General features: G+C 42.7%; 1 protein-coding gene, 1 non-coding gene and 1 pseudogene across 3 annotated transcripts in view; 2 read left to right on the forward strand and 1 right to left on the reverse strand.

Annotated features, from left to right (window-relative positions):
• The window catches only part of LOC118474884 (30S ribosomal protein S7, chloroplastic), a 24,298-nt gene extending 4,621 nt beyond the window's left edge, over positions 1–19,677 (forward strand). Inside the window, exon 1 of the mRNA XM_035963794.1 lies at positions 1–19,677. This exon is cut by the window's left edge and continues 4,621 nt beyond it. The gene's annotated coding sequence lies outside the window, so the exon portion shown is untranslated.
• On the reverse strand, positions 11,988–13,462 carry LOC118474882 (ribulose bisphosphate carboxylase large chain-like; annotated as a pseudogene). Its single transcript, XR_004854429.1, has one exon. The product of XR_004854429.1 is annotated as a ribulose bisphosphate carboxylase large chain-like (transcript).
• A 2,505-nt stretch (positions 19,678–22,182) lies between the features above and the next one.
• Positions 22,183–22,316, forward strand: LOC118474885 (small nucleolar RNA Z247). Its single transcript, XR_004854431.1, has one exon. It is a non-coding gene; the product is annotated as a small nucleolar RNA Z247 (small nucleolar RNA).
• Positions 22,317–24,932: the final 2,616 nt, after the last annotated feature.

Below are 24,932 nucleotides of genomic sequence, written 5' to 3' on the forward strand. Positions count from 1 at the left end.
AGAGAATAGACAGAGGTCCGTTGGCATTTCAGCTTCTCTTCTCCTTTCAGGGCCTGCCTATCCGAAAGAGAATCCAGGACCTCTTGGTCCTGAATATCAGAATAGGACGAACGAACCGGCCTCCGCGGATATCTTTGCTTCGGAACAAAACAATTAGCATTAGGCTCGGTCAACTGGAATGTGTATTATCCATATGGGAGATCTTCCAATCGAGAAGATCCATCGATCTGAGACGAAGAGAAAGGGCCCATTTTCTTTACTTATTCAGTGGATTCGTTATGGAAACAGATAGCAACAACCATTTCATCAGACATGCGTATTTTTTATTATCCGGTGGATTTACACAGTTTCATTAATGCAAATTGTTTGATGTAGTTAGTACTCAGGTTATTCGACGCTCAAGAATTCTTATTTAGGCAGTTCATATCATCCCATACATAGTGTTTTGATCTAAGATTGCAATTCTTCCATGTTTCCGCAGTAGCATATTGTTCCATGGAGCTAGGGTCCAAAATAGGAATCAACAAGTGTTTCCACGACTCTACCGCCCGGCCAATCCTGTTCCACTGAATCCCCTCCCTTTTTCATGGCCACATATCTTTACGGCTAAGGAGTGGGAAATCTTTCTCCTGTTACACAAATGAAATGTTTCATTTCATCCGGGAAAAGCCACCTCTTTCTCCACAAACAATGTCTTTGTCATTTGATCCAGGAGCCTTCCGTTAGATAGGAACAGCTTTGCTAAATACTGAGAACTCTCGGATAGAGTATTAGAATGAAAAGACCATTAATTATATAAGGAAGAGCCCAGGGTTCTAGCCCATTCCCATTCCTAAATCAATAATTCGTAGTGCTTTTGCCTTTCTTGCGTACTCCTGGTGAACCAGTTGCTAGCCATATGTTTAGGAGGCTTTTTTCTCCAGGTACTGGTACTAAGCCGCTTTGCCATCTCTTCATCTTCATCTGCAAAGAATTCTCGACGTGAAAACACAGAGACAAAGGCCTTATCTTTGAATAGGAAAAAGAATGGATCCGAAGGTCCCAAATCAATTGGCTTATTCGAAAAAAGCCTTCTTCTTTGAAAGATATATCTCGTGTCTGGTACTGCATTGTTCCACTCTGCAAGAAGTCCGAATCAGTCTCTTGCACCTCCCCCTTTTTATGATAAATATACCATAAATAATTCGAATAAATAGCAGTCTCTGACAACTCATCCTCTTTAATCTGCTTGGACCCGCTCCAATACCCATAGGAAAATCCCCAGTCATATTCAGCGTACCTGTCCCTGCAATCAAATAGATTGTCCCAAGGGCCCCACCCATATTCTAGGAGCCCAAGTTATGCTATTGAAAATTCGTTCCTCTAGCAGTTCCGGTTTGACCATTCCGTTCCCTTTTTCAAACTCCACTTCTTTTCATATAGCATCCCTAATCAAAGAGAGAACAATATCCATTTCAAAACATTTCTAACGGATTCCTTTCCTTGGTTCGGACCGACGAAGTAATGGCACTCGATTATTATCAACCCGACTGCAATCTTTTTCTGTCGGTAAGGATTGCACCAGAGCACCTTCAACTTCAAATAGAACAGGAACAGGACTTCTTTGTCACAGCGTGCTCATGCTTGCTTCTGAGCTGACTAACGAACCTATGACTGCGGCAGCAATGGATCTCGACTCCATCCATACCGCTCTTCCTCAGCGCACGCGCCTGTGCTATGGAATCGATTCATCCCAATGGTTTGGAGCAGAGAGACTCATCCACAAGATTGATGAGGGACAAGCCGCCTTTGTAGAACAACCTACACTACAGCTTCTCATAGGCCAAGGTAGAGGTTGACCAACACCAGCCCGCCCGCTTTGCTTTTCAGTGAAAGAAAGTCCTCATTCCTCTGCTCTGGACAAAGATGACATTCTAGGTGCCTCGAGCGTGAAACAATCCATTAGGACGTAGCCCTGCTACAAGAAAGGTGCCAGACTTAGCCAGGTCTAGACTTCGACTTCTAAAAAGAGAAAGCCACTCACTCAAAAAGAGGAGGAAGCGGGACTGACCTCTGTTCGAGAATAGAATATAGCAAGGAATCGAGGAAATCTGTCTTATGGAGGAATGTTGAAGACGGACAACCCAACTAGGAGAGTACATGAATCAGGAATCTTGCTTAGATCCAATCCATTACGACGAGATTCTACCATTCGGGCTTCATCTTGTGCTATTCCTAGGGAATTAGTGATTCATTGAGAACATGAAAACATTGCGATAGTGAAGATACCATACCACTCTCTTTCACCACAGCATTGCTGTTTATTTCCTTAGAAAAAGTAGGTGTTTATTTCCTTAGAAAAACAAGACTAGACTAGACGGAACAACATACATAGCCTAGGCATATCTGGGGTGGGGCTTCTCTTCACTTTTTACAGAGGCTAGAGCCGAACCTTTAGGAAGAGCGATATTGATCTAGTAAAGTAAGTGATCTAGGCTCGATTCCATTCCCCTTTCTCTAGTATCGATTCCATCTTAAGGTGGTGCTACCCGCTTCAAAAACCCGTTCTGCCAATCTATACTTGAGTTCGTTCCCTTGCACTTCACAAGGAACTAGTACTAGTCAGCTCAGGCTAAAAGATACACATTCAAGCTGGGAGCATGGAAAGCTTATCCTTGCCAATGCTTCTCACGGGGCTGGACTAGTATTTCTGCTGTTGGTATCTTTTCTGCTCTGCTGAAGTGAACATATACTAACAAGGGTGTCAACCTATGGCCAGTATCAAGTGCCAGTGCCGCAGAGAAGTGCTTAACCTTTTATCCCGAGCTTTGGACAGAACCGCTTTCCTAGCAGCAAGGGCTTTATTGACCACTGAACAGATTCGCTATTCGCAGGCTTTCTTCCTTCCGCTCATGGAAGCACTCATGCATCCACTTCACTTGCTAATTCAGCCGTTGACCCTACCTCAGCCCAAGGCAAAGAAGAATATTACGTACGAGGACTACGATTCGTTCCACATTAGTGAGCCCTGTCCTATATGCTCAAATGCACTCGGTTCAGTTCAGGTTGGACAATCTCATATTATAGAAATACAAATACGCTATCAAAAATCTCATAAAGAAATGTGACAAATTCATCTTAGCGAGCGTATGGATCATATGCCCCATTCAATTAGCCCAGGCGCCCAGTGATCGGAGTGATTTCCTTACATCGGGAAGTTCTTACGTTCCTGATACCGGAGTAGAATACTATTGATCATTCTCAATGGCCCAGCCCAATAGAGATAGAAATCATTTCTCTAATTTCTTGATCGATAAAAAAGGGCATAACTCATAACTAAACTAATTGTGTTGCCCATGAAGGGTAGTCAGTAGCAACGGATGCACTACACTTGTACTTATACTTTGAGCGCACTAGCCTTTAGCGGCGTTGCGCGTTAGGACGACTACGAAATCCGTTTTCTTTTGCATCCGCTTTCTTTGCTTCCTCCGTTCCCGGCTTATTCTTCAACTCAGCACCTGTCTTTTGGGTTGAGCACTAGCACCTGGCACTTCTACCACTGATCCCATTCACTCAACAGATTTCTTCTTTGACAAGCCAGGATTGGACTGTACGAATTGGGTGGGCACTTGGCTAATGGATGTTGCGAGAATAGAACGAATCCCTCTTCTCTGAATTGGCGGATCTGAGATTCCTTCCTCCTGGAGAATAGAGATCTTGACTATCTTTACTTGAAAGCCCTCTCTACTACCAGTTTGAGCACTGGCCTATTTGCTTGCCGGGATATGAGAACAGAACCTTGGTTCATAGCAGCTAGTTTCTCGTGTGGATGGATACGGTTTCATTCTGACCTTTGTTGACTTCGGGCAAGGGAAAGTCATGGGATCTATCTAGTTCATAAACTGCCAGTGCTTTTGCTTTCTACGAGGCAAGTCAAGTCAATCAAAGGCAAGGGACCAAACCCCACCGCTAGTCTAGGCAAGGCTATGAAATGAACTTATAGAGATGATTCGCTCGTACAAAAGAAAAGGAGATCGTTTACCGGGGGACGTTGTTAAAGCGTATGCCGAAAGATACAAAACTTCGAAAATAGTGGCAGTTGGCGTGAGGGTCTATAGTATAGTATAGTATAGTTTGGGTCTCAAAAATGAATGTGACGTTCGCCTACTTTCCGTAGAGGAGGGCAAGAAATTCGAAATTACAAGTTGATCTACCCAAGAAATTGAACGATCTCAATCAGCTTATCGAGCCAAGGAAGTGGGACCTAAAACTAGGTAAGGAGAGAACTTGACCACCCCTCCCCAACTACATAACCAAGAGGAAGGGGGAAAAACTCCTCGAAAACCTTCCGTCTTCTTCGTTGGGGATCTCGAAACCCTACCCTATGAATTTTGTTCTGATGAGGTGAAATCACAAGTCGCGTATGCGGGAGGCTTACCAACCTATGAACCAGAATCGGATCCGAACCGGAACAAACGAGTGCTTTCATTCCTCGCTAGATAACAACAGATTCTACCACTGATCCCAATCCCAAGTCCGGATTCTACCACTGATCCCAAGCCCGGATTCCACTACCTATCAATGTGTCAGTTCACTAAAGCAAATCGTCTTTCCAAGGTGGGCAATGACATTCAAAAGTGATAGAACGGCTGATGTTGCCTCAAAAACACGGGTTCTTGAGCGTATTTTAGAAAGACTTCTGGCTTCTTTGGGTTGGGCATGATAACAACCGACTTGTTCACACCTGTATGAGACCAAGGGACCGATGTACCCAACATCCTATTCTTTCTTTTCCACGGCTTTGCTTTGACTCATGCGTAGAATTGAACAGAACAGGGATCAATCCTGGCCTGGCCTGGCCTTTGCGGCCGATATGAGTGATATCTTCCGTACTAGAGGGATGGAAGCGGCACCCTTATATAGACTTCCCTAGACTCTACTCTCTTTTCTTTACCAGCGAGTTCGAGTCAGCACACGTCCACGCAACCACTACTCTACTTACCGGCGCACGCAACCACTACTTAAAATCTCAATCCCAGTCCCATCCGTTCTATAAGCACTCATGCCGGAACTCACTTCGAAGAAGACAATGTTGCCGATGATAAAAGAGATGGCAGCACAACTTCTATTTTTTATGCTATGCAAATCTCTATGGATTCCCTTGGCTCACACTTTTATTCATCTAATCTACGAGAACACTAGCGTGCCGCAGTAGACGAAGAAGGGAGTGCCACTATTGCTTGGGTCGGTTCATCAAGCTGGCACTTCTCCTGAAGCCACAAGCGAACCAGATCTAGTTAGATCCGAAATCTTAGGTGTAGGTCCCGATCCGTTCTTTTATTCTACACATTATTACTCATTGGGTATCGATTGCAGTTTGATTTGTTGGCCCTGGAGAACTGCAGTCTTCAACTGGCGCACTGGAAAGTGAGAACTCTTTCTTTCCTTTTGATTGAACTCTACAATACGATTTCGGAGATTGGTACCAGATTGGAATTCATTCTCGGAACTCTCCTCTAGAGAATGGCCTGGCTAAAGAGAAAGATCTGATCTGTATTGTATCCCGGCACCGGCACGAATCGAACAAGAGTGCAGCGCGTTGATCTTATGATATGCGCCAGGAAATAGTGCCACTGGCAGCCACTAGGTGAGATCAAATCTACTTTTGGAATTGTAAATCCATTCTCCCGAGGCAAAATCGGGTGATGAAGAGGTGGTCCAGGCCCAGGAACGGAGGAATGCTACACGAACAGAAGTTTGCACTTTCTTAGGAATGGCTCCCAAGCTTGCCATACGATTCACAACTTTCGCCCAAATAACCAGCTTGCTCTAGAAATAATATTGAATTTAATAAAGCTACTTCCTAGCTTTGGGTCAAGGTAACCCACACAGGTAGTTGTAGAAGCACGGGGTGGGTCATCATTAGGCCTATATCCTCTGGCACATGCTTTAGGGCTCCCGCGGGTCCATCCTCTGCAAAGTAAACAGCATCTCGATTCCCCGAATTAAAGAGTGACTGGTTCCCAGCTTGGGAAGAGGTCCAGAATTAGTACTAGAGATGTTGGCAGGGGAAGCCCATATCCATCCCTCGCCTCGAAAAGGGCTTAAGAGCTCCATACCTTTTGGGTATAGATCAAACAAAATAGGGGTATGGGCCATGGGTCGACTCGGGTAAGCGATTGGGACATCCCTCGAAAGAGGCGAACTGCTCTCGTTTCCATATCCGCTTAGCAGTTGCGTGTTGTTGCGCGGGATCATATGCGGGGAAGGGTCCGAATAAGACGATGGCAGCTCCAGAACATAAAAAACAAGGCTTTTCCAGGGGCCTCTCCTTGGGGAGCACGGCATCAACTCCCTGGTGGCATTTCATTTGATTAAATATTAAATAAATAAATAAGTGTGTGTTGTCCACTGCCTCCAATTCCTTAAGAGTAAGAGCCAGGGTTCATTGGATCTCGCTACACCCCTTCTCTTTGTTTAGGCATTCCGCGCCATCTACCGCTATGAATGGCACCTTTGTCCCTAGATTTCTATCACAGTTCTGTATATCCGGTTCGGGATGGAAAGGCAAGGATGGCACCCTAATCCCAAACTATCCCTCGAAAGATTGGATCTTTTCGGTCTGTTTATAGTTTCAATGCCATCTTCCTATTGGTATTTCGATTGAGCTGAGCTATTAAGGTGCGGTTGACGGCACAAGTGCCCCTCCACTGCCGCTTTCTTTAGGAGAATGGGACAACTCCGTACCGCCCCGCGCCCCTTCCCCTTTCAAGAGGTTGTATTGGTGCATCAGCGATCGCCACTTCCGTTTCATATAGCAGCAAAAGTTGACAAGTCCTTTTTCCCTCTATGGATGGAAAAGAAGAAAGTGCGTTTCAGAAAAGTGGCCTTTTTTCTGATTTCTAGTAGGGATGCCTTGCCGGAAGGTGCCGGAGGAGAATAGATAGTTGGGGCAGGCTATCGAGGTCAAATAGCTGGTAGTACTTTTCCCATTTCCCACTAGGGAATCATCCTTTTCTGATTCGGATGAGTTTCCGAGGAAGAGTAGTAGTAGTGACGAATTGGCTAAAAGCAGGTGGCATTGGGATCTGTTGTCAAACAAACTCTATTGCTGATACACGAGCGGAAGGAAGTCGCAGATCAGTCGTTCAAAGAAGATCTCGGTCCCCCTTTTTTTAGCGTGGAATAGGCGAATCAACAAAGAATTTCTCAACAAATAAGGGACTCGTACGTACCAATGATTTACTATCGAGATCGAGTTTCGCTAGAAAACAGACTTTTCTCTATTCCACAAGGACAAAAGAAGTGCCGAGTGGTGTTACACAAGTTCAAAAGAAGGAAGTAAGAGTGGTGTCGACTTATTGCCCAGAACGAGCCAGTGCCGCTATCAAGCAGTAAAGTGGCCGGGCCCTTCCATGAGTTTAGATCTCTATGTATGAATCTCTTATGAAATCCAATACTTTTTATCATTTCAGAACGATCAGCATACTGTGTGACTTCTGCGTGACAGTTCTTGCATTTCGTTTGTTGCTTTGCATGAACATTTAGATATTGGAAAGCGAACTCCCTTAATTAGGAATTTCATAGATAGAGAAGGACGGGAAAAAAGAGAGAGACTGACTAACTACCCGGATCAATGCTGATTGACGACTGAATAAATAGCCGGAAGCAACAACTGCACGAGAGAGAAAGAGCGGATCCAACTAAGGAAATGCAGTACCTGTTCTGTCGGAGCTAATCATGCAAAGCTAGCGTAGCGCCAGCCGTCGAAGTGAATGAATTCGAAAGAACGAAGAAATAAGGAAATGAGACGACTCTTTCTTGAACAATTTCATAAGCAGATCTTCCCCTCCACACCAATCACGAGTTTTTTTTTATTCCTCTCGTATATCGTCGTCACGCCCTTAATGATAGGTTTTGAAAAAGATTTTTCATGTCATTCCCATTTAGGTTCGATTCGGATCTCTCTGTTGTTTCCCTTTCCTCCCGAACCTTTTCCTCGAAATGATAAAGAATCTGGTACACTCGAATTGTATTATTTAAGTGCTTATTGCTTGCCAAAAATCCTACTTCTACAATTGGTAGGTCACCGGGTTATTCAAATAAGTCGTGTTTTCTGTGCTTTTCCCATGTTACAACTTCCGTACCAATTCGATCGATCCGGAATGGATCGGTTAAACATTCTATTAGGGAGCCCGGTCTTGACTCTTCTGTGTGGTATTCATTCTCGTTCGGCTCTTGGAGTCACATCCAGCAGTGGTTGGAACAGCTCGCAAAATCCAACCACTTCACCTACTTTATTGCCCCCAACCGTTTCCCGTACCTCTATAGAAACAGAAGGGTTTCATGTTCTTTCATCGATTGGGTATTCCTCTCCTTTTGTATCTCTTTATCCAATTTCGGTCTCGATTAGTTCACAAGATTGAATGGCCAAGTCATGGAAAAGCCGTTATTCGATTGTTTTAAAAGAATGTGTTGAGCCGGGCCCGGGTATGTAAGTTCAGCGATGTACAAACAAGGATTGATTTGACTTCCGCACCTAGGGTTCTATTTTTTAAGAATAAGGAAGAGGAATAGAATCTCATTCATGTGTTCATGCTAACAGAAGAGCGGATCCAATACACATACATAAGGCATCGGTTGTTCTTAACAGCGATGGCTATTCATTTAAGTCTTCGGGTAGCACCACCAGATCTTCAACAAGGTGGAAATTCTCGTATAGTATAATATAATAGTAGTAGACGGCAGTAGATCCTACAACGGTACTTCCGTGGAGATACGATCCTACAACGACTATTTCCTTGCAAAGCAATTCAAACAGTACCGGTACTCCTAAGCCATGAAACCAATGCTAAGGGAAAGACTTCTGCTCGCTGGATCAAAGAAAAGGTAATATCCTCGGGAAAGGCTAAGCACATTCGAAGACTGGCTTTCGATTCGTATCCTCTGAGCAAGGCCTATTCCGGGGAAACAACTAAACCCTGGGCTGTTTATGATGTGAGGCTGATTCCTATTCCACAAAATGGTACGGTTGTTGTATTCCGATTAGCGGTGCCCAGGAAAGAACGGGTACTTAACGGCTGCTATAAACCATTATGGAATTCTGTGTTACCTTCATTCAATATCTTATATTAGGTATAGAATCGATCATAGTTCCCCCACGACCAAGAGAAGTGGCTTATCTATTGAATAATAGATCTCGTAAATCAAATAGGTTATGACAAGAGAGGGTTCCTACACTCGTTCTAATGGAACGTGGGGATCAAAGCAAGAGTCAAAGTCACAGATCAGGATGGACATAGTACCAATTCTGTTAAGCCACAACCAACTATCTTATCAACCCAAAGCTGCAAGAAGAGAAGTTAAGTTGTTGACCAGGTTCAAATAGCCCAGTTTCAAATAGTGCCGTATTGAATGCGCAAAGTGCTGCTCAGCCTAGCCTAATAGAGGAGAGGATGGATCCGACCTCTAGCTCTTTACTTTTACTGCCTGTGCAGCTAAGGAAAGACAACTACACTTCCAAGTCCTAAGAGAATACTAGTATACGATCTGTTATATAAATAGGTAAATGTTCCTTTCCATTATGAATCGCGATTGTATGGCCAACCATTGCGGGTAGAATGCTAGATGCCCGGGACCACGTTACTATTATTTATTTCTTTCTCCTCCTTCATATTGACCTTTTCTATTTTTGCCAATAAATGACGAGCTACAAAAGGATTCGTTTTTTTTGCTGATTACTCCTTTTTTTCATTTTAAAGAGTGGCATCCTATGTCCACTATCTCGATCGAGGTATGGAGGTCAGAATAAATAGAATAATAATGAATGGAAAAAAGAGAAAATCCTTTAGCTGGATAAGGGGCGGATGTAGCCAAGTGGATCAAGGCAGTGGATTGTGAATCCACCATGCGCGGGTTCAATTCCCGTCGTTCGCCCATCGCATTATTGCAAATTCCAAAAATGCAATTTTCCATATTCCTAGTTACGTATTTACTTACCTTACGGCGACGAAGAATAAAACTATCACTATATTTTTTCCTTTTCCTAGTTCTTCTTCCAAGCGCAGGATAACCCCAAGGGGTTGTGGGTTTTTTTCTACCAATGGGGGCTTTCCCTTCACCACCCCCATGGGGGTGGTCCACAGGGTTCATAACTACCCCTCTTACTACGGGGCGTTTACCTAGCCAACACTTAGATCCGGCTCTACCCAAACTTTTTTGGTTCACCCCAACATTACCCACTTGTCCGACTGTTGCTAAGCAGTTTTGGGATACCAAACGGACCTCCCCAGATGGTAATCTTAAAGTGGCCAATTTACCCTCTTTTGCAATCAGTTTCGCTACAGCACCTGCTGCTCTAGCTAATTGCCCACCCCTTCCACGTGTGATTTCTATGTTATGTATGGCCGTGCCTAAGGGCATATCGGTTGAAGTAGATTCTTCTTTTTTCTCAAAAAACCCCTTCCCAAACTGTACAAGCTTCTTCCAAAGCATACGGCTTTCTAGATGTATATGACGATCTCTAGACAGATGGATCTTATATGAATCGTATGATGAAGTACCACATGAGTGGATATATAGAAAAGGAATCCAAATCCGCCGAATCGCTCATGTTATGATCTTCTACATCCTAGGTCTCCGCGTTCCGTCATCTGGCTTATGTTCTTCATGTAGCATTCAGATCGAATGACTCTATGAAATTACGTCGATACTTCCACATATTATGGGTAACGTAGGAGACATCCCTATTTTCACCCGGGGGTCTTAATTACCACTGCTTAGCTTCGCCTCTGACCATAAAATGAAATGTGAATAACCCGTCCTCCTCTCTTTGAAACAAGGGGCGCTTCCGGTTCTGTGCGTGCTTCAAACAATTTTGTCTTCTCCATATCTCTAGAGTCAAGAATTTTCTATGAGGAACTACTGAACTCAATCACTTGCTGCCGTTACTCAACAGTTTTCTGTTGAGGTCTATCCCGTAGAGGTAGTCAAATTGGATCAGTGATCGATTTCTAGGTTTCGTCGTAAACCTAATTGGTTACTTCCAATTACGTAAATCAATAGTTCAAACCGCACTCAAAGGTAGGGCATTTCCCATTGATATAGGAACTTTTGTACCAGAAACAATAGTATCTCCAACCCTCTGGGATGTAAAATATATCTCTGCTCACCATCCCCCCAGAAATAGTGTATGAGACAAATGTATGCATTTCGATTAGGGTCGTATTCTATGGTTACGATTCTACTCTACCAGATATGTCTTTTTGATTCCGTCGAAAATAGATTTTACGGTATAGGCGCGCCTCCCCCTCTATGCCTTGCGGTAATGATTCCTCTGGCATTACGACCTTTACCACAACGGTGCCGTCCATGGATCAATTTATTTCGTGGATTGGATTTCACTTGCCTGTCTACGGTTCCCTTGCGTGTGCTCGGGATAGGTGTTTTGTATAAATGTTTCGCCGTATTATTAAGTATTCTCCTTGAGTTCGTTTCTCTATCTAGAAGTGGAATAGAATAACCCGGTTGAAGGGTAATGATCATACGTCTGTAATGCATTGTATGTCCCAGAATAGGTCCCATTCTTCTACCCTTTCCGGGTAGTCGATGGCTATTCACAGCTACTACCTTAACACCAAAGAAGAGTTCGACCCAATGCTTGATTTCTGTCTTAGTGAATCCCGATTCGACATTAAAAGTATATTGATTCTTTCCCAATAAACGAAGACTCTTTTCTGTAAATACTGCGTATTTGATTCCATTATCGTACGATAATACTATATTTTTATTTATATTTGTTTATTGTATTATACCTTTCTATATTCTAGATATATAGAATAGAAGAATCTCGATTTGTCAAGTCTCATGATCGTATCAAGATCTATTTCAATTCGGCTCAGTCTTTTTTTTTTAGAAAAGATTGAGCCGAATTGAATTGCAATCAATTAGAGGAATAAAGAAGAATTACTGCATTTCTTAACTTATTTTTTCTCTTTCTATTTTGCTTCTTTTTTATTTTATATGGTATCCATCGCTTTGAAACCATCAAATTGGATCTCCTTCCATATTTCACAAGCTGCGGCTAGTTCAGCACTCCATTTGCAAGCTGCTTTGATAATTTCATTACCTTCACGAGCAAGATCGCGCCCTTCGTTACGAGCTTGTACACAGGCTTCTAAAGCCACACGATTAGCTGCTGCACCAGGTGCATTTCCCCAAGGATGTCCTAAAGTTCCTCCACCAAATTGTAATACGGAATCATCTCCAAAGATTTCGGTCAGAGCTGGCATATGCCAAACATGAATACCCCCAGAAGCCACCGGTATAACACCTGGCATGGATACCCAGTCCTGAGTGAAAAAGATACCGCGATAACGATCTTTTTCAATAAAATCATCGCGCAATAAATCAACAAAACCTAAAGTTATTTCGCGTTCCCCTTCTAACTTACCTACTACTGTACCGGAGTGGATATGATCTCCCCCCGACATACGCAATGCTTTAGCTAATACACGGAAATGCATACCATGATTTTTCTGTCTATCAATAACTGCATGCATTGCTCGGTGAATGTGAAGAAGTAGGCCGTTGTCGCGGCAATAATGAGACAAAGTAGTATTTGCGACCTCCTGTTAAGTAGTCATGCATTACAATAGGAACCCCTAATTCCCTTGCAAATACAGCTCTCTTAATCATTTATTCGCATGTACCTGCAGTCGCATTCAAGTAATGCCCCTTGATTTCACCGGTTTCGGCTTGTGCTTTATAAATTGCTTCGGCACAAAAGACAAAACGGTCTCTCCAGCGCATAAATGGTTGTGAGTTTACGTTTTCATCATCTTTGGTAAAATCAAGTCCACCGCGTAGACACTCATAACACGCTCTACCGTAATTTTTTGCGGATAATCCGTTTAATAGTACATCCCAATAAAGGACGACCGTACTTGTTCAACTTATCCCTTTCAACTTGGATACCGTGAGGCGGACCTTGGAAAGTTTTTGAATAAGCAGGGGGAATTCGTAGATCCTCCAAACGTAGAGCGCGTAAGGCTTTGAAACCAAATACGTTACCCACAATGGAAGTAAACATGTTAGTAACAGAACCCTCTTCAAATAGGTCTAATGGATAAGCTACATAACAGATATATTGATCTGGGTCCCCAGGAACGGGCTCGATGTGATAGCATCGTCCTTTGTAACGATCAAGACTGGTAAGTCCATCAGTCCAAACAGTTGTCCATGTACCAGTAGAAGATTCCGCAGCTACTGCAGCTCCTGCTTCTTCAGGCGCCCGAGCTGAGGAGTTACTCGGAATGCTTGCTGCCAAGATATCAGTATCCTTGGTTTCGTACTCCGGGGTGTAGTAAGTCAATTTATAATCCTTAACACCAGCTTTAAATCCAACACTTGCTTTAGTTTCTGTTTGTGGTGACATAAGTCCCTCCCTACAACTCATGAATTAAGAATTCTCACAACGACAGGGTCTACTCGATATGGATTAGGCGTAAATGAAACCTTTGCAAAAATCGAAAAAAATAAAGATATTTAATTAATATCAACTCATTAAATAAAAAAAGGAGTATGCTTAAGTTAATGAATATGTTTCATTCATATATAATGTGTACACCCTGTGTACAAATGCAAAGCAAGTTCTTTCCAATGCTACTTCCAAAATGCCAGTGCACGGATTTGATCTCTTGACTTTTATTAGCTCCTGATATAGATAATGCTACGTGCTCGCTAACTCTATTCGTCCTGGCATGGCAAAGCGGCGAACCTGCCTGCCTAATGAAGAAAGAGAAGTCGATCTAGAGAAGCTTCTTAAGTAAGAATAAGATGGCAAAAGAGTAGAGATTTTACAGTTCATTCGCTTGGAAGCTAGCTTCATCTGGAGCATACACTCTGGGAGGGGTATCACAATCTTCTGTACCTATATGGAAATCGTAGCAAGGCTAGCTTGTAACATCGAAGAGCAGGCATTTCCAATTAGTTTAGTTGAAACGTTGCAAAAACCATAGAGCTGAGCTGGCTTATTAGGTAGTTCCTTTTTGCATTATATATTTAACGCCTTCTTGCTCATCTAGAAACTCTCCCTCTCATATCTCGTGACAACTATTCCTGTCTCGGTTATCTGTGCTATCCAAATGCCTGCCTCTTTGTAAGCCCGTGCAGACTGAAATGCATATGCCTCCCAAAGCGGATTAAGCATATCCTCGCTCTCTCTACCCTTTCCTCTCTCATTCCAGAAAAGAAGTGCAATATGCGATCAATAAGCTTACGGATTCAATACCTTTGATAGCATCATAAGTAGTGCCGTAGGTTCAATCCCAACCAATGCCCAGCTTCAGCAAATAGAAGAAGGGTTAACATCATGAATATGCGATCAAGCAAAGAGTGAAGAAGCAGCAATACGTGTTTTGAGTTATCTTTCTTTTTTCTTCTAAAAAAGCAATAGAAAAGAAGAAAGAATTCCGTAGTGTGTATCAACTTCATCTTCTCCACAACCTCACAGACCTTATCACTAGGGAAAGCCGATACAGCTGATCCCTCACCAGATGAGGCTGGTGACAAGTTCCAATTGTACTTTTGTTGACCAATATCTGACCGAGAAATGAGTTGATGAACCCGTCTTACCAGAGATAGGAATTTTTCCATTATTCGATGATCCAACGCGCTAAGGGAATTCATGTTCTCAGTATTGACCATTACCCTGGATTCTTTCCTACCCTCAATTGTGCCACCTTCTTGTTACTCGCTGGCCGAGTATAATCATTATTTTATTTCCAATTCTAGTAGTTTGTAGTTTGATGAATATAGTTTATAACTATAATATGGGTTATAACTCAGTCTGTTTATTAAACGATTCTCGCCTTCCAGCAGCTTCAGGTAGCCTCCCTTAACCCTGCAGGATTCGAGGGAGTCGTCGAGCCTTCAATTCATCCGGCACTCGCTGGTAACTTCCAGGAGCCTCGAATGATTCCGACACCCTCTTCAGCGCTTCTGGACGGTTCTCAACTGAAAAGTAAACTCAATTCGTTAATAACCCGCTTTGCAAATTTCTTTTTCAAGTGCAAAAACGATGAAAGGATCAAGGTCCCTTTCTTTAACGATTGTGGCCTTTTTTGAACTAATTTTCGGACTTCTATCCGCGTCTTTTAGCCTCATCTTCATATAGCTGGAAAATCCGTGCAAATAACTCCGCCATCAACGGTTCCTTCCTCGGCTAAGAATAATGCTATGCTATCCGGAATTGCAATTAGATAGTTGTAGATAAGGTAAGGCCCTTCCCCTCTATCCAGTTCAAACCAATGGCATGAAATAGCACTAGCGAAAAGGCTAAGCACATTTGATAGAGGTATACCTCACCAAAGCAAAGAAGAACAAAACCTGGGACGAGGACGGTCGCGAATGCAAATGCTTATGGTTCTAATCAAGTGAAGCCAATGCTAGGAGGTTGAAACTAGAGGTCACAAGGCATGACGCTGGAGAAAGAGAAGCGTGATGTTGTCAGCAATCAAATTATCGTAAATAGATAGTATAGTATAGTATAGTTACGCTTTCCTGAGTGACTGGATTCCTAGCTCTTCGACAGCAAGAAGTGGTACGAACTTCATCAGCGCATGAGAAGCAAGCGGTCTTAGTGGAGTGGCGGACTTCCCCTTTCAAGGAAAGGAAAGTTTTCGGATTCTCGTCAAAGAGGAGAGCTGAGCCTAAAGAAAATCACATCAAGCTAAGTGCAAACAGGCGCAATCAAGATCACAAGAAGAAGAGAAGAAACAAGAAGAAAACACACCAAGGCATTAATCAACAGCCTAAGCCGAAGCCACCATAGGCAATAGATCACAATTCAAGGAAAGGAGCAGGGTCACTAATATTGTATGGATAGTACTCGAAGAAAGGGAACTCCCAGGAAACCTAATCTATAAGAGCCGTGTTCGTGCTGTGGATTTCAAAGTGAAGTTCTTAGGTGGAGGCGAGTTCTGTTCTATTCTATGACAATCCTCAAACTCCATTCATCGATTGCTGTTCCATTGAAGGGAAGGAACTCTATGTTGGAAGTCTTCCCAAGCCAAGAAACAAGATCTGTGTCTCTATTACTCGAGCTGTGTCAATGACATAAACACGCCGTAGTAGGGTGTGCCGTTCACCCATCTCAGACGCCATAGGTTCTCTATTCTTAGGATCTGCCTGGCCTGGCCACTCAAAGAAAAAGTACAATCTGCTGGGTTTTGACATCAGTGAGGATAAGTCACGTACGAGTTCAGGGCACATGATCTTTCGAAGTGCCATAGGAATTCTAAGAATAAGGGATGGTGCCAACGAGAAAGAGACCCAGCTATTGTACTGGTAGAGAAGTGACTCGACTGGAAAGGCAGCTACCTTGGTTCTTCGAATAGGTGTGGGTAAACTGCTCGCATTTTCCTATGTGGGTGGCGAAAGATTCTTGCTAGATTTGGATCTTAACTCATACCGCTGTTGTGGCTTGAAGGGAAAACCAATTCATCCTTATGCTTTTTGCGCTAGATAAGAACAAGAACTTCCCTTTAAGTCTTTCCGTCTTTCTACCTGACCTGCAGAGGACTAGATAGAGGCTGGCAAGCCATAGACTCATTGGGGTCTAAGTAAGTACAAACAACTTCAACTCCTCGCGAACCGACAGGACAGATTTCCCCGGCAGCTGCAGCTACTGGTATCAGCACCAACCAACTCTATTCTAGCCTCGTAAGCCACTTCTCCTCTCCCGGCAGGCTTGGTCTCGCCTTCTCCAATTATCGGCATCTCTCTCCTATTATCGTATGAGAATTCTAGCCAGTCACTTCGGGAAGGAAGTCAACTGCAAATAGCCAGCCTCCACGAACAGCAAAGGAGCTACGGCACTTCTGGCACTATCCTCAAACCCATATGGCGCGTCGTCAACCCAATTTGCCAAGCGTCAATCTCAATCTTCCAAAAAAAAGGAAACTAGCTATCTAGAGGAAACTAACTATCTCTATCTAGAAGAAGCTGAGAAAGGTACCGCTGTCTATGAAGCAAGGTCAGAATGTGCCGCTAAGATCCCAGCCAGGCTATGATAGCAGGAATAAGAAATTGCCATAGGGGAATCCATTCATTCTCGACCATACAGGGAGTTTAGTTTCGAGGATAGCGTATTCGTCCGAAGTCGTATTAGTTGGCATTGTCACTGGAACAGTTTCCTTGATATCATCTGTGGGCTCTCCATTGGTTTGGTCCGGCATCTTAGGTTTCGCAGGATCACTTCACTTAACTTATTTCATTTCGAGAAAGAGAACGATTCTTCTTCGATCTAGAAAGAACGATTCTTCTTCGAAGCATGAACCAACCCGCACCTGCCCTCAAAGCAGATACGAATCACGGAAACTTTGCCTCTTCTGAAGCGCAGAACCAGAAAACCCACGGCCTGCTGCTTGATTAGAAAAAGGAGATCCACGGCCTGTGAGTAACTACGCCATGTTACGAATCACAGCCTGACTTCCTCTAGATGAAAGCATAGGTAGTGACGACCTATTGTTTTCTTCTCAGCGGACCCAATGAGTAACTACGCCATGTTACGAATAAAAGCGAGGGAAAATCGGATGAGCAACTTTTGCAGCTATATGAAATGCACTTTGGAAAATCAGGTCTTGAGGACGAAAAACACGATAAAATGGACTTGCCTACTTTTGCACCGAAGAAACTCATAAGTAATCCAATTTCCGAGGACACGAACGGAAGTAAGCTGTTTTTGGTATTCGTATCGGAATTAGCCAGAAGAAGAAACCATTTTCACTGCCCTTCATTCTTTGGCCTGCCTGCCTTAGTGGCCCCTCTCTGATAAGGTTTTCAAAACGAAAAAAAAATGACAAATCTGGTCCGATGGCTCTTCTCCACTAACCACAAGGATATCGGTACTCTATATTTCATCTTCGGTGCCATTGCAGGAGTGATGGGCACATGCTTCTCCGTACTGATTCGTATGGAATTAGCCCGACCCGGCGATCAAATTCTTGGTGGGAATCATCAACTTTATAATGTTTTAATAACGGCTCACGCTTTTTTAATGATCTTTTTTATGGTTATGCCGGCGATGATAGGTGGATTTGGGAATTGGTTTGTTCCGATTCTGATAGGTGCACCTGACATGGCATTTCCACGATTAAATAATATATCATTCTGGTTGTTGCCACCAAGTCTCTTGCTCCTATTAAGCTCAGCCTTAGTAGAAGTGGGCAGCGGCACTGGGTGGACGGTCTATCCGCCCTTAAGTGGTATTACCAGCCATTCTGGAGGAGCAGTTGATTTAGCAATTTTTAGTCTTCATCTATCAGGTGTTTCATCAATTTTAGGTTCTATCAATTTTATAACTACTATCTTCAACATGCGTGGACCTGGAATGACTATGCATAGATTACCACTTTTTGTGTGGTCCGTTTTAGTGACAGCATTCCTACTTTTATTATCACTTCCGGTACTGGCAGGGGCAATTACAATGTTATTAACCGATCGAAACTTTAATACAACCTTTTTTGATCCAGCAGGAGGGGGAGACCCAATATTATACCAGCATCTCTTTTGGTTCTTCGGTCATCCAGAGGTGTATATTCTCATTCTGCCTGGATTCGGTATTATTAGTCATATCGTATCGACCTTTTCAAGAAAACCGGTCTTCGGGTATCTAGGCATGGTTTATGCCATGATAAGTATAGGTGTTCTTGGATTTCTAGTTTGGGCTCATCATATGTTTACTGTGGGCTTAGACGTTGATACGCGTGCCTACTTCACCGCAGCTACCATGATCATAGCTGTGCCCACTGGAATCAAAATCTTTAGTTGGATCGCTACCATGTGGGGAGGTTCGATACAATACAAAACACCCATGTTATTTGCTGTAGGGTTCATCTTTTTGTTCACCATAGGAGGGCTCACTGGAATAGTTCTAGCAAACTCTGGGCTAGACATTGCTCTACATGATACTTATTATGTGGTTGCACATTTCCATTATGTACTTTCTATGGGAGCCGTTTTTGCTTTATTTGCTGGATTTTACTATTGGGTGGGTAAAATCTTTGGTCGGACATATCCTGAAACTTTAGGCCAAATCCATTTTTGGATCACTTTTTTCGGGGTTAATCTGACCTTCTTTCCCATGCATTTCTTAGGGCTTTCGGGTATGCCACGTCGCATTCCAGATTATCCAGATGCTTACGCCGGATGGAATGCTCTGAGCAGTTTCGGTTCTTATATATCCGTAGTTGGGATTCGTCGTTTCTTCGTAGTTGTCGCAATCACTTCAAGCAGTGGAAAGAACAAAAGATGTGCGGAAAGTCCTTGGGCTGTTGAGCAGAATCCAACCACACTAGAATGGTTGGTACAAAGCCCTCCAGCCTTTCATACTTTTGGAGAACTTCCAACTATCAAAGAAACTAGAAACCAATCCAGTTGCTAGAAATCCATCATTAGCGAGACAATTATTTTTCTTTTCTTTTGATTTGTTTGGGCTTTGCCTTAACCGAAGCTATTGCATTGTTTGCACTTATGAGGGATCTTATTTGTGTTCTAAAATATTCGAGTAAAGTATGAAAGGCTGGAGCAACACTTCTCAATGCCACTTCCGGAAACAAATTCGTCGTGAATAAATAGAATAGCGGAATAAATAGAATAGGTTGGACATAGTTCCTTGTAGGATGAGTGGATACGTAACATAACCATTGGGGAGGCTTGATGTTTCCGTTCGTGGCGGGACATCCATCCCTCCCCTCACTTGAGTTTTGTAGGAAGTAAAGTGTCTCATATTCCATTCCATTCCAGTAGTATGAGCTTATTTCCTTTCCGATTCCGAGGCCACCATCTAGTGAGTGATTGGTATACTGCGGATGGTGGGAAAGAAGAGTGGGTAAGTGGGCTTCTTTCATGGGTTCGATTGGCTGGTTTTGACTGCCCTATTTTGCAGGATAGAAGAACTGTTTAATACTTTGGATCATGGATAATAAGCTGCTCTTGCAAAAGTGCCAGTGGTATAAAAGAAAAACTTCTCGACTTGGCAGATTCATTTCCTTTCTTTCGTCCTATGTTTGTGCAGGGGCCCCCGGTACCTGAATAGAGCGTGGATATTTATGGACGGGTCTAATCTCGTCGACATGCCACCCTCTCCTTTCAGTCGAGCATTTCACTCTCTCCTGTCGCTTTATTCGAGAATGCGAACACCTTAGCGCCCTCTACGCTCCTCCTTCCAATTGTTCGATCGTAGAATTGCACAAAAAAAGATTGAGAATCACCGATTGAACTCAGTAGAAGGTTTTCCCTGACTAAAGAGGCCTATGGAATAGAGGCGCGCAGCGTGGAAAGAATGGAAATTGCAAGTGCAAGACGGTAAAAACCGGGCTAGTTCTGCGTCGGTCATCATGCAACTTGACCACATGAAATTGGGGCGTCTCATTTCCGTGAGAATTGTAGTTGCATTCTCCTTGTGGAGAAGTCAAAGTGCCATAAAGGGTCGATCCATTCTATCTATTTAGAGGAGGGTGAGCCTACGACCACCAATTGCTTATCTCCAATTACCAATTGCAGCAGACTTGGACTAATGGAATTGCTTGAAGTGAAGACCAGTGAACAAAATGACAAAAAAGAATTGTTTACCTCTTTCGAGTTTCCACATTCTGGGCACAGCTAAGCGTTTAGTTTAGGCACATATTGGGTTTCAGACAGATAGGGAAGGTCAGCATGGGTTGACTGGGATCCCTCTGTTTCACTAGACTGGGGAGACGAGAACTATAGAATCTAAGGCGGCCCAGAGAAAGCAAGAGTGAGTTGCCCGGCCAAGCCCGTTGATTTGCTTCAGAACGAAGGTATTCGATTATTCCTGGGATGGGAGACATTGTGGATCTCTCGAGGACTATGAAGACCAAGGAGTCATGACTAATGATCCCGTACTTAGTGTGTACTGGTTTAGTAGGGAAGCCTTGCCTTTACCAGCTAAAGGGAAATAGGTGTGCTGGCTGCAGTGGAAAAGATCATATAATATAAGAAAGAAAGGGGTCGTCCCAAACTTGTGGAGTGCGATGGGGGACTTGGATCTAGTGCCGAGTGAGGAGCTTTGCGGAGCCTACTCCGGTAGACATATTCCGCAGCGAGATATTGAGTGCTGTCCGTGCTAAGGATAAGGACAGGTTAGGTTAGCTCTGATGGTGGGACATGCTGAGCGCACCCTAATCATCTTTGAATAAATAGCCCTCCACATTAGTGAATCCAAATCCAGAATACACATCCAAGGAAATGAGCATACTTCTTGGAACTACTAGAGAGTTCAAAACCTCTTGTCCCTTGGGCATAAATGATCAATTCTGTGAAAGGTTAGGCTAGTTGGTCCGGCGGAATGGAAACATTAGGGCTTGATTGACATACTCGAGACTTAGCAATCTGGGTTTCTTGGACTAGTTTTGTCAATGGGCTAAGACGAGATCCTACGGTTCACTTTTCTATCTTTAGCATTCCACTTCACTCCACAAGGGGAATCATGGATGAACAAGACAAACCGGGCCTACTCCTTCCCAATCTTCTGAACACTACTTATGATTTTCGCTACGGCACTTGAGTTGGATATCTTAGAGAGTCTAAGCCCGTACTCTGAGGTTGGTGAAGGGAAGTGAAACGTAAGCGAGGTTTCGAAGAAACGATAGAAAAATCGATTTAGACTAGTCTCCCTCCTCTCTATATTATCTGAAATGTTCCAAACCAAAGTAGGAACTGCTGGGATGGGAATAGGACCAGCCAATCCGTCGTGCTTTGATAGCGTGCCAGCCGAGCGACTAGCTTGTCAGGTAATATGCATTTCCAGGTCAGCAAGTAGGTAAGCTGCGGTGGGGGGCCTGACTGGCGCAACTAAAGCCCCCGAGGAGAAGATCAAGGGGAAAGACGCCGAAGTCGTCAATCCATTGTATGAATCATGGATGGCAACTGATCAACAGGTACTCGGATACTTGTTGCTTGCAATGACTAAAGAAATTCTTGTGCAAGTCTCCGCCTGCCGCACAGCTGCCGAAGTCTGGAGTGTCCTTGAGACAACCTTCTCATCTGTGACGAAGGCGCGCGTCGTCAATAGTCAATACAAGAATCGCGCTCTCCAGCTTGAAGAAAGGCGACCTATCTATCACCGAATATGTCGGGAAGATGCGGGCGCTTGGAGTGGAGATGTCCAACGCTGGCAAGCCGATCGACGATGAAGACCTTGTCTCCTACATCCTGGCAGGCCTCGACGACGACTACAACTAGGTTGTGACCACACTGAAGAACCGATCTATATACTGTGGGGGAAGCCTACGCGCAACCCCTAAGCTTCGAGCAGCGCAGGGAACTGCTCCATGGCTCAAGTTATCACTCATCCTCGACACACATTGTCCCTCGAGCTTATCCAAAAAAACCCTTATCTCCGGATGTACATTACCGGAAAGCAATATAGCAACTGATAGTTTAATAATAAATCGAACTATTGATTGAAGGTCAAAAGCTACTGTTCATCCAGATCAGTGAGAGATGGGGCCAATCCCTGGCTCGAACGGTTTACGAATAGGTTTCCAATCTAGATTGATATCCTGCCCGTAGGGAATATGTATTTATTGGCCAAACCAACGTCTGTGCAGAAATATGACATTAATCAAGCTTTATTTCAGAAAAAAAAACAGGAATAATGGTTTAAGTGTTCTAATTCTTCAGTACATTCAGGGAAAGAAGCCCGCCGACCCACTCTTCTTTCACCCTCCATCACCCCCAACAACTAGGGGGAAGTGAAGGAGGGGCCTCGGAATAACTTATTCTTATATATTTGATAAAGATAGTTATCCTACACGTGTTATAACTTTGTTTTTTAACAATGAATACAGTAATCGTAGTTACTGTGCAATCGCTTCAGTTCATACATCATACTATTGTGTCCATCCATACTATACTATTGGCATGGTGATTTATGAAATCATAGTATAGTAGTGACGTAATATTTATTTTATATTATTCTTATAATCATTTATTCTCTTAGTCTTTTGGGGGACTAAAACGCTTAAGCAGTCAACTATAATATCTTGAGGAAAGTAATAAAGTTCTCTTTCATATTCATATATAGTATGTTCTGTGTTATACAATTCATTATGGGAGTCGTAGACTTTGCCTATTTGCTCAATAAATCCTTGTGTAGTAGGAGATAGGAGATCATATCTTAGCTGCTTAGCTCGATATATAATATTGTCATACATGAATTTATTAATTATAAATATGGGGTGTCCCAATCGAATCGAGTCATTGCTTTCCTATATAGGCTTGGGAATGCTGCGCCATACAATGGTGTTGTGATGAAATTATCATGAACTGTGTATACAGGTACTGTATTATTACCAGATTCATATTCATCCATTAGAATATCAATAAAATGAATTACAGTTAAGGCATCCTTCTGATGGATGAAGTTAGCAAAAGTGGAACTAGTGTTCTTCCGAGTATTCTTTTTGTTCGTGGGTATTCGTAGCGTTACGACTGATTTTTTCATTTTAGGATTAGAACCATGCCATGGGTTTGGTATTTAACAGTTATTTTGACAGGTTCCATGATTATATAATCTTGGACTGTAATCCAGTATTCTGTGGAATATATAACTGGTTTATTGATAAAACCACTAACCCAGCTAATACTTGCAACCAAATGCATGAGGTTCCTCATATCTTTATATTCAGATTCCCAGAAATTGTAACATTCTTTAATAATAGTTTTTAAATCTTCTACTACCATATAACTACCAATCTTTCCCAGCAGATCAATAGCTGTGCTAAATTTGGATTTCCCATACACAATAGGCATAAAGATATTTTTGATGATATCACGATCAAATAAGCTACACACATATCTGGTGATAATATGTTCACCGTATTTCCGTTCAATATATTTCTTAAAATCAGAGTCAATAATTTCATAAATATTATTTATTTTATTATTCTCACTTATAAGATTAGTATTTCTAGCCATGGTAATATTACCCAGTAAATAACTCAACATTTGATATGCACTTGCTGATGCGTCCAGGTGAATTGGTGTTCTAGCAATCTTATCAGAGTCACGGTTTTTTAGTGTAATAACACTCGAGAGAAACTGAAATGGGTGTCTAGCCTTACGTGCTAGATTAGCCAATCTGTCTAGCACGATATCAGCCTTATTACTATTTAAGTCAGGACACTCATGTATATTTTTAATAAACCATATTATACCTTCATTATAATTCTTCCAATATTTGGAATAATGGAAAGCTGTTGAAGCCATAAAGGTTCGTATGCCCTGACTACCTTTATCTGGGGGTGTATCTGTCACCCCACTTTGCGCAAAGAGTATGAGAGATCTAACAAGATCTCGTTCGTGGTAATGAAAAGGACCATATCGGTAATTTCGTCCCCTAAAGTCCAAAAACGTTGGGAAATACAAATTGTAATTTTGTAAAGCATCAGCTAGTTTTAAAATGTATTGCTCGTAGCAGGCAGACTGAATGTTTTTTATCCAAATGTTGATCAAGTCTTTTAAAGAAAAATATTTTTTCATTTCTTTGTCATTCAAGTAATGATGTTTTAGTCTTACAGTCCCCTCCGTTCTATCAATAGAAGCAAGAATGCTAGGCATGAGAAGCCCTGATGCATGGTATATATCCTTACATTTTACCAAATGACATAATAATTTTGTATTTATTTGATATGGCACACTCTGTAACTTGTTTATTACACGGGTTAGTCGAGCTGTTTTTTCATCACTCACCATATAATATATATGTTAAAACGCTCTTCATCGTGTGTAGATAACAGGGTTGAGGTATTGGTATAATGACCAAGTACTTCTGGGTCAGAAGATAAGTACCCACCCGTTAGATCCCTCAGTTTGGTTGTTACTCTGTCGTTATTCAGCCGTTTGGGTCTGCGATTCCTCCATTCAAT

This window comes from Zea mays, unplaced genomic scaffold (assembly GCF_902167145.1).
Source record: "Zea mays cultivar B73 unplaced genomic scaffold, Zm-B73-REFERENCE-NAM-5.0 scaffold_347, whole genome shotgun sequence".
Lineage (NCBI taxonomy): Eukaryota > Viridiplantae > Streptophyta > Magnoliopsida > Poales > Poaceae > Zea > Zea mays.